We start from the raw sequence: 16341 nt of genomic DNA on the forward strand, positions 1-16341 counted from the left end.
TGTGCTCTAATTTCTCTCAGCATGCAGACACTCTATTCCCACTTCCCAGGAGAGAGGTCCTGCCTCTCTGGGCACCAATTTGCAGTGAGCAGGTGTACATCTCCTATTTCATGGGACAACAGAAGTTATTTTAAGGAAGTAGTGTTTCTTAAAAGGTCTTTCTGGTACACTGTCACTCCTTTTCATTGGTCACACACATCAAGCCTTTGCCCCAGAAGAGCCGTGTCAGAAGTTGAGCCCAAGTCCCTTGTGTCAGATACTCACTCGGGTGAATGAACTCCACTTACGAAACTGCTGTCCATGCCTTCCCAAGCGTCTCTCTGTATGATCCTGATTTCTTACTTATACTGCTACTAATTCATGCTCCTGGAGAAGATAAACCAGATTTTGGGTCTATGCAGATCTCACAAGGATTTTTGTTTGTTTTATATTTATAAGACAAGCCTTTCAAGGCAACGTATTCTCCAAAAGTCGTCAGTAGATGGCAGTGTTGCTCTTTTATCGGTTTGGGGCCTGCGGTGTTTCCTCTGTTTTGTTTTTCTAAGATTTTGAACAGCTGAGGTTTCTGTCTAGCTTTAGATTGTGGGTTCCACAAAATGTAGTTCTTTTTACTCAATCAGTCTTTTTGTTCAGGACCTTACCAAAAACCCTAAGTCCTTTGGATAGGCTAATAAGTAAGTCTTCAAACTAGTATTATATTTAAAATGTTTTAATTACAACAGTTAGACATGGTTGTAAAAATTCAAAAGACACAGCAATGTAGAAAAGAAAAGTGAATGAAAGTTTTCCAGGTGTTTTTCTATGCATATAATATATACTAATAACATTACATATATGTGTGTAGGGTCATATTATTCATATTATTCTACAACTTGCTTCTTTACATCACGGGTTCCTCCACGTCAATACATACGATCTTCATTCTTTCACACTTTCACTGTTTGTAACATTTACATTCTGTTCTGGAACTATAGTCAAGTCTTCTAGGCTTGAACTTCTGAATACTCAATAAAAATAGCATTTACCATATTGTGGTTATGTAAATATTAATCACTGCCAGACAAAATGTGATCAGATCTATAGAGAAGGAAAGAGAATCACAGGTACGTAACGCTTACCATACAATTGTCAATGTTCAAAGCTGTGTTTTAATTTCATTTTTATTTTCCTTACTTTCACTCAGTTATCACTGGTTTTTATTAGTTTGTTTGAGTCTCACGTTTCTTGAAATCTCATTCTTCTACCCCTTTTGCTCTGTTCAAGTACCTCCCTGGGTAATTAGTAAACATTAGTACATCTGTTGGAGAAGGCAATGGCATCCCACTCCAGTACTCTTGCCTGGAAAATCCCATGGACAGAGGAGCCTGGTGGGCTGCAGTCCATGGGGTCTCGAAGAGTTGGAACGACTGAGCGACTTCACTTTCACTTTTCACTTTCATGCACTGGAGAAGGAAATGGCAACCCACTCCAGTGTTCTTGCCTGGAGAATCCCAGGGATGGGGGAGCCTGGTGGCTGCCGTCTATGGGGTCACACAGAGTTGGACACGACTGAAGTGACTTAGCAGCAGCAGCAGCAGCAGTAGTACATCTGTTATAAGCTTTCTCTGCAGAGCTCAAAGTACCTTCTACCCACTGATTACTGATTTGCCTAGAGATTTTAGGCTCACATTTGTATTCCCTTGGAATTTTTAAGACATGGTTTAAAAGTGTTTCTGATGGGAAATCTGATGTTAGTCAGATTTTTATTCCTTTGAGACTGATGTTTGTTTCCCTATCTGGAAGCTTTTAAGACTTAATCATTGTTCTTGGGGTTCTGAAATTTCTACGAGAGTCTAGGTATGGATATCTATATTTATCTGCTTGGTACCTGGTGGGCTCTTTCAATCTGACGATTTATGTTATCCCCTAGCTCAGAGAAATTTTCTATTATGTTTTTGATTCTGCTACTTGCCCCCCTCCTTTTCTTGATTCTTTCTCAAACTCATAAGGAATGGGTGTTGACCTTCTAGATCTTCTCCAGCCAACATGAACACATTGCTGAATCCTTCCAGGGATATTTCATGCGTAGACTAATACACACATGCATAAGTTTATACATATACACGTGCACGTACATACATACAAGTAGCCCCCTTTCCATTTTTACTTAAATGGTGCTGTACCAAAGAGCTGTTATTGAAAGAAGAGGCCAAACTTTGTTAGAGGAGGAGGATTGCTAGTGATAGCCCTCAGCTCAATTTTTCCTCTTCTGTGCTGACAATTAGAGCTCTGCTTCTAAACATGCACACACACACACCACCACCCCCGACGAAAAAAAAGCTCAACTCACTCCATTCCATGATGGTTTCTTGCAAGCATGTTCTTCAGAGGACTCCTTACTTCTTTCCCCCTAAAAAGCAAGATTTATTGAAATGTTGCAACCACACAGAATAATCTCCTTGTGAGGAGTTCCATCCAGTAAATTCCCTTTTCCCCCAACTTGTACCCTTCTGGAGCTTTTGCATGACTGGGTTTGGTGCTCCAGTAGCTGCCCAGGGGTCCCACCCATTATCCCAACCCTGGTGCTGCCTGTGGAAGCTGTCAATGCAGGTGTCACTGGTGAAGAATGAAGCACATTGTTGGGTGCTCCTTGAGTGGTCTTTCTGCTCTCTGCCCACTTCCTCTCCCCCACTGCCGTGTCCCCATGCTGGATTCCAGTGCCCTGAATTGACCTTGTGAGGGAAAGTACTGGAGACTGGAAAGCATCTCCTCTCAACTTTTTATCCTTTTCTAAAAAGATGGCAGAAGTCAGGAATCCACCTGGGTTGGTGGGGAAAGGGAAAAGGTGTGTGTGTTGGAAAGGGTATGGGGGGTAGACGGGGTCCGTCTCAGAGCAGGGAGGTGATCAACAGGGGGCTGCTTCCTGTGTGGCCTTGGCTCCGATGGAACTGTCAAATTTGTGTCTTCCTAATTTTCCTTACTGCTGCTGCCTGTCTGAATTCTGCCCAGCTCATAAAAAATAGCCAAACAGAGCTGAAGAACACAACAACTGAAAGGAAAAAATACACCAGAGGGAATCAACAGTAGATTAGTTCATACAGATGAAGGGATTAGTGAACTGGAAGACAGAGTCAATGGAAATCACTTAAGTTGAACAGAAAAAAGTATTTTCAAAAATGAGGATAGTTTGAGAGACCTACAGGACAGCATCAAGAATAATGAAATTCACATCATAGCGGTCTCATAAGTAGAAGAGAGACAGAGAGAAAGAAGGAAAAAACTTACTTGAAGTGATAACAGCTGAAAACTTCCCTAACCTGGGAAAGGAAACAGACATCCAAGTCCAGGAAGCACACAGATCAAGATCAACTGAAAGAGGACCACACCAAGACACACTGTAATTAAAATGACAAAAAAGAATATAAAAGCAATAAGGGGAAGCAACCAGTTATGAACAAGGGAACTCCCCAAAGACTGTAGCAGACTTTTCAGCAAAAAACTTTGCAGGCCAGAAGGGAGAGGCACAATGTAATTCAAGTACTGAAAGGAAAAGGCCTACAACCAAAAATACTTGGCAAAGCTATCATTTGGATCTGAAGGAAAGATAAAGTGTTTTACAGGCAAGCAACAGGCAGAAGAGTTCAGAACCAATAAACTGGCTTTACAAGAAATGAATCCTGCCCAGATCAGAAGTCATATCCTCCACTCTGGGTAGGCCTGTCTCCAAACTGGCAATGTTTGTCTGTCAGTCTTACACACACACACACACACACACACACACACACACACACAGTGTGTGTGTGCACAGAGGCTGTTTGTGATTTATTTCTCTATTTACAGAGTCCATCACAGAGGTGCTTAGGAGCTTAGGAGATTCTTGTGGGACAAATATTATTTAAAAAATTTTATGTTTTGAATAAATAATGCTCAAAGAATTCACATATAGTATAGCTACTATGGAAAACAGTATGGAGGTTCCTCAAAAAATTAAAAACAGAATTATCATATGATCTAGCAATCTCACTTCTGGATATATACCCTAAGGAAATGAAAACAGGATTGTGAAGAGATATTTGTACTCCATGTTTATAGCCGCATTATTTACAACAGCCAAGATATGCAAACAACTCAAGTGTCCATCAGAGGAAGAATGGACAAAGATGTGATGTACACCCACACACATCAGTTCAGTTCAGTTCACTCGCTCAGTCGTGTCCAACTCTTTGTAACCCCATGAACCGCAGCACGCCAGGCCTCCCTGTGCATCACCAACTCCTGGAGTTCACTCAAACTCATGTCCACTGAGTCAGTGATGCCCTCTAACCATCTCATCCTCTGTCATCCCCTTCTCCTCCTGCCCTCAATCTTTCCCAGCATCAGGGTCTTTTCAAATGAGTCAGCTCTTCACATGAGGTGTCCAAAGTATTGGAGTTTCAGCTTCAGCATCAGTCCTTCCAATGAATATTCAGGACTGATTTCCTTTAGGTTGGACTAGTTGGATCTCCTTGCAGTCCAAGGGACTCTCAAGAGTCTTCTCCAACACCACAGTTCAAAAGCATCAATTCTTTGGCGCTCAGCTTTCTTTATAGTCTAACTCTCACATCCATATGTGACCACTGGAAAAACCATAGCCTTGACTAGACAGACCTTTGTTGACAAAGTAATGTCTCTGCTTTTCAATATGCTGTCTAGGTTGGTCATAACTTTCCTTCCAAGGAGTAAGCGTCTTTTAATTTCATGGCTGCAATCACGATCTACAGTGATTTTGGAGCCCAGAAAAATAAAGTCAGCCACTGTTTCCACTGTTTCCCCATTGATTTGCCATGAAGTGATGGAAACAGATGCCATGATCTTAGTTTTCTGAATGTTGTTTTAAGCCAACTTTTTCACTCTCTTCTTTCACTTTCGTCAAGAGGCTCTTCAGTTCTTCGCTTTCTGCCATACGGGTGGTATCACCAGCATATCTGAGGTTATTGATATTTCTCCCGGCAATCTTGATTCCAGCTAGTGCTTCATCCAGCCTGGCATTTCGCATGATGCACTCTGCATAGAAGTTAAATAAGCAGGGTGACAATATACAGCCTTGATGTACTCCTTTCCTGATTTGGAACCAGTCTGTTGTTCCATGTCCAGTTCTAACTGTTGCTTCTTGACCTGCGTACAGATTTCTCAGGAGGCAGGTCAGGTAGTCTGGTATTCCCATCTCTTTCAGAATTTTCCACAGTTTGTCATGATCCACACAGTCCAAGTCTTTGGTGTAGTCTGTAAAGCAGAAGTAGATGTTTTTCTGGAACTCTCTTGCTTTTTTGATGATCCAACAGATGTTGGCAATTTGATCTCTGGTTTCTCTGTCTTTTCTAAATCCAGCTTGAATGTCTGGTAGTTCATGGTTCATGTACTGTTGAAGCCTGGCTTGGAGAATTTTGAGCATCACTTTGCTAGCATGTGAGATGAGTGCAATTGTGCAGTAGTTTGAAAACTCTTTGGCATTGCCTTTCTTTGGGATTGGAATGAAAACCGACCTTTTCCAGTCCTGTGGCCACTGCTGAGTTTTCCAAATTTGCTGGCATATTGAGTGCAGCACTTTCACAGCATCATCTTTTAGGATTTGAAATAGCTCAACTGGAATTCCATCACCTCCAATAGCTTTGTTCATAGTGATGCTTCTTAAGGCCCACTTGACTTTGCATTCCAGGATGTTTGGCTCTAGGTGAGTGATCACACCATCGTGGTTATCTGGGTCATGAAGATCTTTATTGTATAGTTCTGTATATTCTTGCCACCTCTTCTTAATATCTTCTGCTTCTGTTGGTCCCTACCATTTCTGTCCTTTATTGTGCCCATCTTTGCACGAAATGTTCCCTTGGTATCTCTAATTTTCTTGAAGAGATCTCTAGTCTTTCCCATTATATTATTTTCCTCTATTTCTTTGCATTGATCACTGAGGAAGGCTTTCTTATCTCTCCTTGCTATTCTTTGGAACTCTGCATTCAAATGGGTATATCTTTCCTTTTCTCCTTTGCTTCTTTTCTTTTTTCAGCTATTTGTAAGACTTCCTCAGACAACCATTTTGCCTTTTTGCATTTCTTTTTCTTGGGGATGGTCTTGATCACTGCCTCCTGTACAGTGTCACGAACCTCCATCCATAGTTCTTCAGGCACTCTATCAGATCTAATCCACTGAATCTATTTGTCAGTCCCACTGTATAATCGTAAGGAATTTTATTTAGGTCACACCTGAATGGTCTAGTGGTTTTCCCTACTTTCTTCAATTTAAGTCTGAATTTTGCAATAAGGAGTTCATGATCTGAGACAGAGTCAGCTCCCGGACTTGTCTTTGCTGACTGTACAGAGCTTCTCCATCTTCGGCTGCAAAGAATATAATCAATCTGATTTTCTGTACTGATCATCTGGTGATGTCCATGTGTAGAGTCTTCTCTTGTGTTGTTGGAAGAGGGTGTTTGCTATGACCAGTGTGTTCTCTTGGCAAAACTCAGCCTTTGACCTGCTTCATTTGGTACTCCAAGGCAAATTTGCCTGTTACTCCAGGTATCTCTTGACTTCATTCTTTTGTATTCTAGTCCCCTATAATGAAAAAGACATCTTTTATGGGTGTTAGTTCTAGAAGGTCTTGTAGGTCTTTATAGAACCATTCAACTTCAGCTTCTTCAGCATTACTGGTTGGGGCATAGACTTGGATTACTGTGATACTGAGTGGTTTGCCTTGGAAATGAACAGAGACCATTCTGTCATTTTTGAGATTGCATCCAAGTACTGCATTTTGGACTCTTTTGTTTACTTTGGTGGCTACTCCATTTCTTCAAAGGGATTCTTGCCCACAGTGGTAGATATAATGGTCATCTGAGTTAAATTCACCCATTCCAGTCCATTTTAGTTCACTGATCCCTAAAATGTCAATGTTCACTCTTGCCTCAATTCATGGACTCTTCCAGTTTGCCTCGATTCATGGACCTAACATTCCAGGTTCCTATGCAATATTGCTCTTTACAGCACTGGACTTGACTTCCATCACCAGTCACATCCACAACTGGGTGTTGTTTTTGCTTTGGCTCCATCCCTTACTTCTTTCTGGAGTTATTTCTCCACTGATCTCTAGTAGCATATTGGGCACCTACTGACCTGGGGAGTTCATCTTTCAGTGTCCTATCTTTTTGCCCTTTCAAGCTATTCATGTATACACACACACACTAATACGATGGAGTATTACTCAACCATGAGAATAGAAGAAAATCCTGTTGCTATTTGCAACAACTTGAATGAAGCTTGAGGGCATTATGCTAAGTGAAATAAGGCACGCAGAAAAAGACAAGTTCTGTATGATATGTACTTCATATATACATCATGCAAATGTAATCTTAAAAAGCCAAATCAATGGAAACACAATAGAATGGTTGTTACCAGGGGCTGGGCTGTGGGGGAAATACTGGTCAAAGGCTATAACCTTCCATCATGATTGACAAGTTTTGGGGACCTAATGTACAGCATGGTGATTATAGCTAATAACCCCTCCTTTCACCTCTGGTAACCATAAGTTTGTTTTCTATGTCTGTGAAACTACTTCTGCTTTGTAAATAAGTTCATTCTTGTAGATTCCGTATGCAAGTGATACCACTCATTTCTCTTTGTCCGATTTACTTCATGTAGTACAGTCATCGCTAGGTCCATTCTCGCTGCAATTTGCCAACACATCTTCATAGAAAGCTGACTTTCAGAACAGACCGGTGGCAAAAGATCTGAGGGTCAATTTCTCACAGGTGAGAAGCACGGCACAGGCCTTGTTTACAAACCCAGAAAGACCTGCTGGGATTTTTCTCTGCTCTCATCTCGGTCGTGAGGGGTTAAGCCTCTGCGGACCCTCAGGGATTTCAGCCTGGACTCCCAGGTTGTTAATCACTGGGGACCAGGGCTGCAGGAGCAACACTTACTAGCAATTAACCTACAGTAGAGGGAGCATTGTTCCCCCCACCTCCCTGCACTCCCTCATCTGCACGCCCAATTACTCTAAATTAACATTTACCAAGCAAAGTGCCTGTTAATTGGAAGGGCAGTAGAAAGAAAGGCCACACACCTACCCAGTCTAACTTAATAACCTGAAAAGAAGCCATTAATTAACAGGAAACGCAGCACATTCAGATCTTGTTTGGCTGGTTCGCTGTTAACATGGGTTTGTGTTTCTGAGCTCCGCTCTGGTCTCCCCACTCCCTTGCCTCCAGTACCTCTGATTATAAAAAACACACTCATAAGTGTGTCCACATTGACTGGGTCCTTACAGGTTCCTGGAAACAATCTTCTTGTTGTCTAGATGGGGAAACTGAGGCAGAGAAAAAAGGAGAAGAGGACTGCCCAGGGTCACACATTCAGACAGCAGCCAGTGCCCCCCTGACAGGGACTTCTCTGTGCCACCCTGTGCACTGTGGGCCGCATCCTCTCTGGTCCCCAGGTGCCAGACAGGCAAGTTTGTTAACTTTCATGCTGGTTGACACAGGGCGAAAAGTTAACGGGGGGGTGGGGGGTGGTGGTGGGGGTGGGGGGGGTGGTGACGAAGCTGGGCAGCAGGCACAGTGTCTCAGGGCAGCCTGCTGTAAAACAAACGCCCGTCAAGGCTCACTCCCTGGCCCCTCCCCAGGTATGCAGCTGGGCTGAATGGCACCCACAATCCTCCAGACCAGTTATCCGAGGGTCCTGGCAGACACTTCTCTTTCACCCCTGTTCCCATGCCCTGTCCATTTGAATCCTTGGCTTCATGCAAACCCAGCTCTTCTCTTCCTGCACACGCACGCGATCTCCATCCCAGCTGGGCCTCCTCCTGGCCTGGCGGTGCCTGAGGTCACCTCTCTCTTCCATTCTCCACAGCGACTGTTACACACTTTCCTGACTTTCCTCAAGCCCCTCACCCATCCCTCCCTGTTCTTATCAGATAACTGCCCCTCCCTCCTCAAGAAAGTGGGCACTGTCGGGGAGGGGATTCTGCTTCATTCCCTTCCTTCCTGCTGGGCTCAGCCTGCCCTCCTGCAGGGCTGCCCTGTAGTTGAAGAGGTGTCCCACATTCCCCACCTGGGCTCCCAGTCTGCGCCTCCTCTGGGACCTTGCTCCTCTCTTGCCTCTTGGTCTTGACCATCTCACTCTCTCCAGGATTCTTCTGCCACACTGGAAGACTCTGAAGTGACTCCCATCCTACAACAGCCCTGCTTCCCCCGCACCCTCCTCCAGCCTCCCTCCCTCCTTCCCTCCTCGACTTCCGTGTTGCGCTGGTTACATTCATTGTATATTCTCAACCTCCTACTCACTCTCAATTGCCCTACGGAAATGCTCTTCCCTAAATTCAAAATTAGCTCCTTGTATCAAATCAGGAGATGTGTTTTTAGTTTCTTTTTTTTAAATATGACCCCATTTTTTAGAATTTTCTACTGCTGATGACTCCCTTCCTCCTTCCTGAAACTCATGGTCCTTGGCTCCCATAGAACCACTTTTCATCTTCCAGGTGTCTTGTTCCATCTGTCCCTTCATCAGACATTCTCCACGGTCAGCCCCATCCAGTCGGGCGGCTTCCACTGCCAACTCAGTGATGACGTTGCTGCTGCTGATGACGGCAGTGACTCTCAGATTATACTGCACCCAGATCTGACTCCTGAGGCTCAGGATCATCTCCAGCCACCCGGCAGACATCTCACTTGGGACTTTTAGAAGCATCTCACACTCACCATGTTCAAACTGAGCTCATTATCTTTCCTTTGTCTGCTTCTCCCTGAGGGCTTCCTGTGTCATTGAAAATGCCACCGCGCACATGGGAGTCACCCCTTCCCCTACCTCTCCTGTCCAGTCAATCAATTAAACATCAAACCCTATATATTCAATCTCCGAGGGGCCTCTGTACCCCTACTCCCATTACTTGAGCTGTGACAAATTCCAGTCTCACCTCCCTACTACCAGAGTAATCTTGCTAAACCTATATTTTATCCAGTTGCACCCTTCAGTGGCTCAGCACTGCACCCACGTCAAGGGTCAAGCTCTTTAGAACAATGCCAGATTCTTCAAGACCACACACTGGAAAAATCTATGGACTAGGACAAGTGTTCTCATCTCCGCCTCTATTTTCTCATCTTAAAAATCAAACATCCCTGCAACAATCTTAGAACTTTGATATCTGTTTCCTGACTTAAGACATGAAAACACTTCCATGAGGTAGGCATTACTGCCTCCATTTCACAGATGAGAATAATTGAGTCTCACAGAGTCTGAGGTCAAAATATAATTATGGCAGGATGTAAACTCCTGCAGGAGACTCACCATACCTTTTCCATGATCCCAGAGCTCAATAATCCAAGGAAGCAGAACAGGGGTCTTCCAGTGACTCAGAGATCACCCTGATCACATCACAGATCCAAGAGACCTTCTCATGTTGCACATGCTTCCTGTTGCCCTGTACCTGGGGCCTGAGTCTTACCCTGAGTTCTGGGTCAGAGAGAATTGCTTCCATACCTACTCTCAGATGGGATTGGAATGATGGATGAGCAAAGGATCAATAGCCATCTGTCCGGCTCCACTGACAAGCTAATCTTTTCAGTAAACATTTCATTAGCTCCTGCCAGGCTGCTTGCACCTGCTGACTGAGAGGCAGAAGGGGGTGGGTGAGGGGCCTCTGCTTTATCATATGGTTCATATGTCATGTTGGTGGGGGTCTCCTGGCCCCTAAGCTTTGCTAGAACACCGGCATCATGTACCAGGAGAATCTGAAACATTCCCAAGGTTTTGGTAAATTCCTGGAGATGACTGTTCTTTTTGTCCCCTTTAGCTTTTCCCCAAAGAAGCTTTCATGACCCACCATCTAAATGAGACCTCTCCGGGCCCATTCCATTTTAAGTCCTTACAAATTTAGTCTTCCCTTCATTGTGCTTTTACTGCTCTTGTTGCTGCTACTGTCAGTTGTACCAACAGTAATAGCAAACAAAACATCTAGTGAGCACCCACTGTATGCTGGGCACCCTGCTAAGTGTCTCGCATGCATTACAACAGCCCTGTGAGGTAGGGCTATTATACCTGTGCATTTGGCAGGTGAGCAATGACTCTCTGGAGGTTAAATGGGCAAGCAAGGCCTAGATCCTGGGTTTGTCTACTTCCAAAGTCCAAGCTCTTACTCACCATGTCACATTTGCAATTTGTGGAATTATTTGACCAACTTGTGGCTCCCTGAGCAGACTGTAAACTCTGCAAAGATGCAGAGCATGTTTGATTGCTTCACCACTATGTCCTGAGCATAATGATTTTTTAAAAAGTGATACAAGGTATTACACTGAAGTTTGTTTAACTTTTATTGGTGGTGATGGTTTAGTCGCTCAGTCGTGTCTGACTTTTGTGACTCCATGGACTGTAACCAGCCAGGCTCCTCTGTCCATGGGATTTTCCAGGAAAGAATACTGGAGTGGGTTGCCATTTCCTTCTTCAGGGGATCTTCCTGACCCAGGAGTCAAACCTGGGTCTCTTGCATTGCATTGCTCCCAGGCTAGTGGAGATAAGAAGCTGATTTTTATTTTATTTTTGGCATACAGATTCCATCTTCACAGCTTCTTGGGGAAGACTGCAAATACCACTAGCTTGGGTGATCCCTCACTTAGCTCCACATCCTGGCTTCTTAAAACCAAACTACATCTGGAAAGCATCCTCATGCTAGCTGATAACGCCTACCTTCCTACTGCAATAAACAAGCTACTCCAGTTTTGCATGTCAGGGGGTGTCCCTCATTTTCAGAATTATGTTCACTGGCTTTCTTGGAGGTCTGTAGCCTCTCACCTCCTCATAGTCTCCCCTGTTCATTCTCCTGCTCTATTTTGACTGCTTTGGACAGTTCTTCCAAGTAATTTAAAGTTTTGTCTCCAGTTCAACAAAGATTGTTGCTGTTGGATGACCTTCAGGAAAAGAAAAGGGATAAGGTGACATCATGTCATGAGGTGACTTTATGGGGATTGGGATGAAGCATTCTGGGGGGGCAGTCCCGGCAGCTTGTTGGCATGTAGACTGTAGGCTCCCTGGTACCAGATCATTTGGGTCTTCATATTTCAGGGAAAGGACCAAGCCAGGCCTTTTCGTGTCTGATTCTAAAGTCCTTGGTCCTAAACACTACATTACTACACTACATTACAAGGTCTCCATTAGCCATGTTGTTGAAAGAAAAATAGAAAACACTGATAAGCTAAAATAAACAATTACAATTACCCATCATGTTTCCAGTATTCTTGCCTGGAAAATTCCATGGACAAGGGAGCCTGGTGGGCTACAGTTCATGAGGTTGCAAAGAGTTGGACACGACTAAGTGGCTGAGCACGCACGCGCGCACACACACACATCATGTTTCCACTTAGAGAAAACCACTGTCAAATAAATGATATGGTAGTTAAAAGCACTCAGACCTTTTCTATACATATAAGAGTGAAAGTCACTCAGTCGTGGTGAAAGTCCGACTCTTTGTGACCCCATGGGACTATACAGTCCATTGAATTCTCCAGGTCAGAATACTGGAGTGGGTAGCCTTTCCCTTGTCCGGGAGATCTTCCCAACCCAGGGACTGATCCCTGGTCTCCTCCATTACAGGCGGATTCTTTACCAGCTGAGCCACCAGGGAAGCTCAAGAATACTAGAGTGGATAGCCCATCCTTTCTCCAGAGGATCTTCCCAACCCAGGAATCGAACCCAGGTCTCCTGCATTGCAGGTAGATTCTTTACCAGCTGAGCTACCAGGGAATGAACACAAAATATTATCACATTAGGCATGTGATTCTGAAACCAGATACTTAGCACTATGTGTTTCCATAGTAATGAACACAGATTTATTTACCTTTTAGTGGCGCTGTAGTATTCTAGTGCATGCAGGGAGTGTGAGTTAACTAGTCCTCTATGGATGTGCTCTGCTTCTAATTTTTAACTTTTTATACAATGCTGCATTGAATATTCTTGAATACATATCCCTGTGTACTTACTTGAGTTTCCCCCGCTAAGTCAGGGTTTCTCAACAATGACACTATCGATGTTCTGGACCAATAATTCTTAACCTCAGAGGGCTGTTCCGTGCATCATAGCATGTGTCACCTTTGATTTCTTTCATTACTATCTCATAGTTTTATTCTGAGTACAGGTCTTCTGCCTCCTTAGGTTTATTCCTAGGCATTTTATTCTATTTGTTGTGATGGTGAATGGGATTGTTTCCTTAATTTGTCATCCCGATCTTTTGTTGTTAGTGTACAGGAATGCAAGAGATCTCTGTGTATTAATTTTCTAATCTGCAACTTTACCAAATTCATTGATGAGCTCTGGTAGTTTTCTGGTAGTATATTTAGGATTTTCTAAGTATAGTATCATGTCATCCACAAACAGTGACAGTTTTACTTCTTTTCCAATTTGGCTTCCCATTATTTCTTTTTCTTCTCTGATTGCTGTGGCTAGGACTTCCCAAACTATGTTGAATTAAAGTGATGAGAGTGGACATCTTTGTCTTGTTCCTGATGTTAGAGGAAATGCTTTCAGTTTTTCACCATTGAGAATGTTTGCTGTGGGTTTGTTGTATATGGCCTTTATTATGTTGAGGTAGGTTCCTTCTATCCCTAGTTTCTAGAGAGTTTTTATTATAAATTGGCACTGACATGCATGCACAAATGCCAGTAGCTGTAGCATAACCCTTTCCCCGTATCTTGACAATCATTATCTCCAGATTGCCAAATGTCCCCAGCTGGCAAATGCTCCTGCTTGAGCACCACTGCCCTAAGGATAAAAACTCCTAAATCAAAAGGTTAAAGGATATGCATATTTTAAGACTTTTGTTACCTATGCCAAATCGTCTTCCAAAAGTTGCATATCTATCTCTTTACACTCCAAGAATGTATGAGAGTGCTCGCTTCATCACTCTACGAATATGAGCGTTATCTCCATCATTTAATAATTTATTAAGACAAAAGTTCTCTCACTGTTTGATTTTTTATTACTAAAGCTGAACATTAAAAATACCAGGTTGATTGTATTCATTGGTTATAGTTTCTGTGGTGAACTCTCTCTCCTTATAATTTACCATTTTTTCTTTTGGAATATTCTTTTTCTTTCTTATTTTTCTGTCATCTTTTAATTTATCAAAGAAAAAGTACATCCCTTTCATAGCTTGCTGTTTGTCTTTCTGTCCTGATATCTATGGTAGTATTTGTTTAAAATCCTTAGGAATATCATATGCTACATGACATGTTTTTCCAACAAACTGTGGAAAATTCTTCAAGAGATAGGAATACCAGACCACCTGACCTGCCTCCTGAGAATCTGTATGCAGGTCAAGAAGCAACAGTTAGAACTGGACATGGAACAACAGACTGGTTCCAAATCGGGAAAGGAGTACATCAAGGCTGTATATTGTCACCCTGCTTATTTAACTTCTATGCAGAGTACATCATGTGAAATGTTGGGCTGGATGAAGCAGTAGCTGGAGTCAAGATTGCTGGGAGAAATATCAATAACCTCAGATATGCAGATAACACCACCCGTATGGCAGAAAGCAAAGAACTAAAGAGCCTCTTGATGAAAGTGAAAGAAGAAAGTGAAAAAGTTGGCTTAAAACAACATTTAGAAAACTAAGATCATGGCGTCTGGTCCTATCACTTCATGGCAAATAGATGGGGAAACAATGGAAGAGACTTTTTCTTGGGCTCCAAAATCACTGCAGATGGTGACTGCAGCCATGAAATTAAAAGATGCTTTCTCCTTGGAAGAAAAGCTATGACCAACCTAGATGGCATATTAAAAAGGAGAGACATTACTTTGCCAACAAAGGTCCATCTATTCAAAGCTATGGTTTTTCCAGTAGTCATGTATGAATGTGAGAGTTGGACTATAAAGAAAGCTGAGCACCGAAGAACTGATGCTTTTGAACTGTGGTGTTGGAGAAGACTCTTGAGAGTCCCTTGGACTGCAAGGAGATCCAACCAGTCCATCCTAAAGGAAATCAGTCCTGAATATTCATTGAAAGGACTAATGTTGAAGCTGAAGCTCCAGTACTTTGGCCACCTGATGGGAAGAACCGACTCATTTGAAAAGACCCTGATGTTGGGAAAGATTGAAGGCAGGAGGAGAAGGGGATAACAGAGGATGAGATGGTTGGATGGCATCACTGACCATGTAGACATGAATTTGAGTAAACTCTTGAGAGCTGGTGATGGATAGGAAAGCCTGGCATGCTTCAGTCCATGGGGTCATAAAGAGTCAGACATGACTGAGTGACTGAACTGATCATATGCAGGGCCAGGGACAACATCCTTGTGTATTTGCTTTTTAGGGGCTCTATGTTCCCTGCCAGTGAACCTCTGACCTGGCTGGTCTTTGCCTGGTAGAGGAGGTCATTTGGGTCTTTCCCTTGTATATTAAAATCTGCTGAATGTTCCTTTTGAGTTTGAGTCTGAAAGCCCACTTGTCAGGAGGCAGTCTTGATCTGGGAAGACTGACCTGGGGCTTGACCATAATTAGTTCAGGTTAATTATTGCCGATCTGTAGATTCGCAGCCCAGAGCCTTTCTTCCCCTGAGCTGGGGCCTCTGGAGGTTTCTTTTATGAGCTCTGAACCCTGAGGGAGGACTTAAAGTAATGAATTTTCCTGTAATCAGATTTGAGGGTTTGTTCCCTGAGCTATCCAGTCAATTGGAGAATTGAGCACTGACTGGTTTATTTGGCCAAAGGATGCCGGAGATGAAGCACAAGACATCTGATAAGCAACCTGGTGAGTATACTGAAAAAATACTTAACAATCAGAGACATCCACCTCTTCTGCTTCATGAAGTTTTTAGAGGGAATAGAGTCATTTACAAGGAGAGGATATCATCTGCGAGCTATTCAGGAAAGACTAGCTCAGGGGTAGTTTTTGTTTTGAGTATCCAATAATCGGACTGAGAGTCCAATTATCCTCCAGTGAAACCTTGTGAGTTTCATCTTAAACTTCTTCACCATAGGAGTAACATGGCTTGCAGATGCTTATAAGTATTTAATTTGCTAAGTATTTACTCAGCATTCATTTGTTTGTTCATTTATCCATGCAGTCACCAGAAGGCACTGTGGATGTAGAATGCATTATATGGGGTTCCTGCCTGTTTTAAGACACGTGCATGCCACTTGTATTACTGAGTGAAAACATGCTTTGCAAGAGTTCATGTTATGTACATTCAGGTTCACAACATGAATATCTGTTGTAGCAAAGTTACTGAGGCTGGTTCAGGGATCTGGAAGAGGATGAGAGCAGGTTGAACTGAAGGGGAAAGGTGAGTATCCGCCCGTCAGCCCACAGGCAGTCAGTGGATGCTAGTTCCTTCTCCCAGGAGAGTCCCTCA

The 16341-nt window shown here is 43.1% G+C and overlaps 1 long non-coding RNA gene across 1 annotated transcript; it reads right to left on the bottom strand.

Moving 5' to 3' along the window:
* Positions 1-1398: 1398 nt before the first annotated feature.
* LOC147367237 (uncharacterized) lies at positions 1399-9190 on the bottom strand. Its single transcript, XR_015169959.1, has 3 exons — positions 9054-9190; positions 2330-2389; positions 1399-1520 (listed from the first exon to the last, which is right to left on the bottom strand). It is a non-coding gene; the product is annotated as an uncharacterized LOC147367237 (long non-coding RNA).
* Positions 9191-16341: the final 7151 nt, after the last annotated feature.

This window comes from Bos grunniens, chromosome 8 (genome assembly GCF_055505025.1).
Source record: "Bos grunniens cultivar Pamir isolate PY7600 chromosome 8, Bosgru_T2T1.0, whole genome shotgun sequence".
Taxonomy (NCBI): domain Eukaryota; kingdom Metazoa; phylum Chordata; class Mammalia; order Artiodactyla; family Bovidae; genus Bos; species Bos grunniens.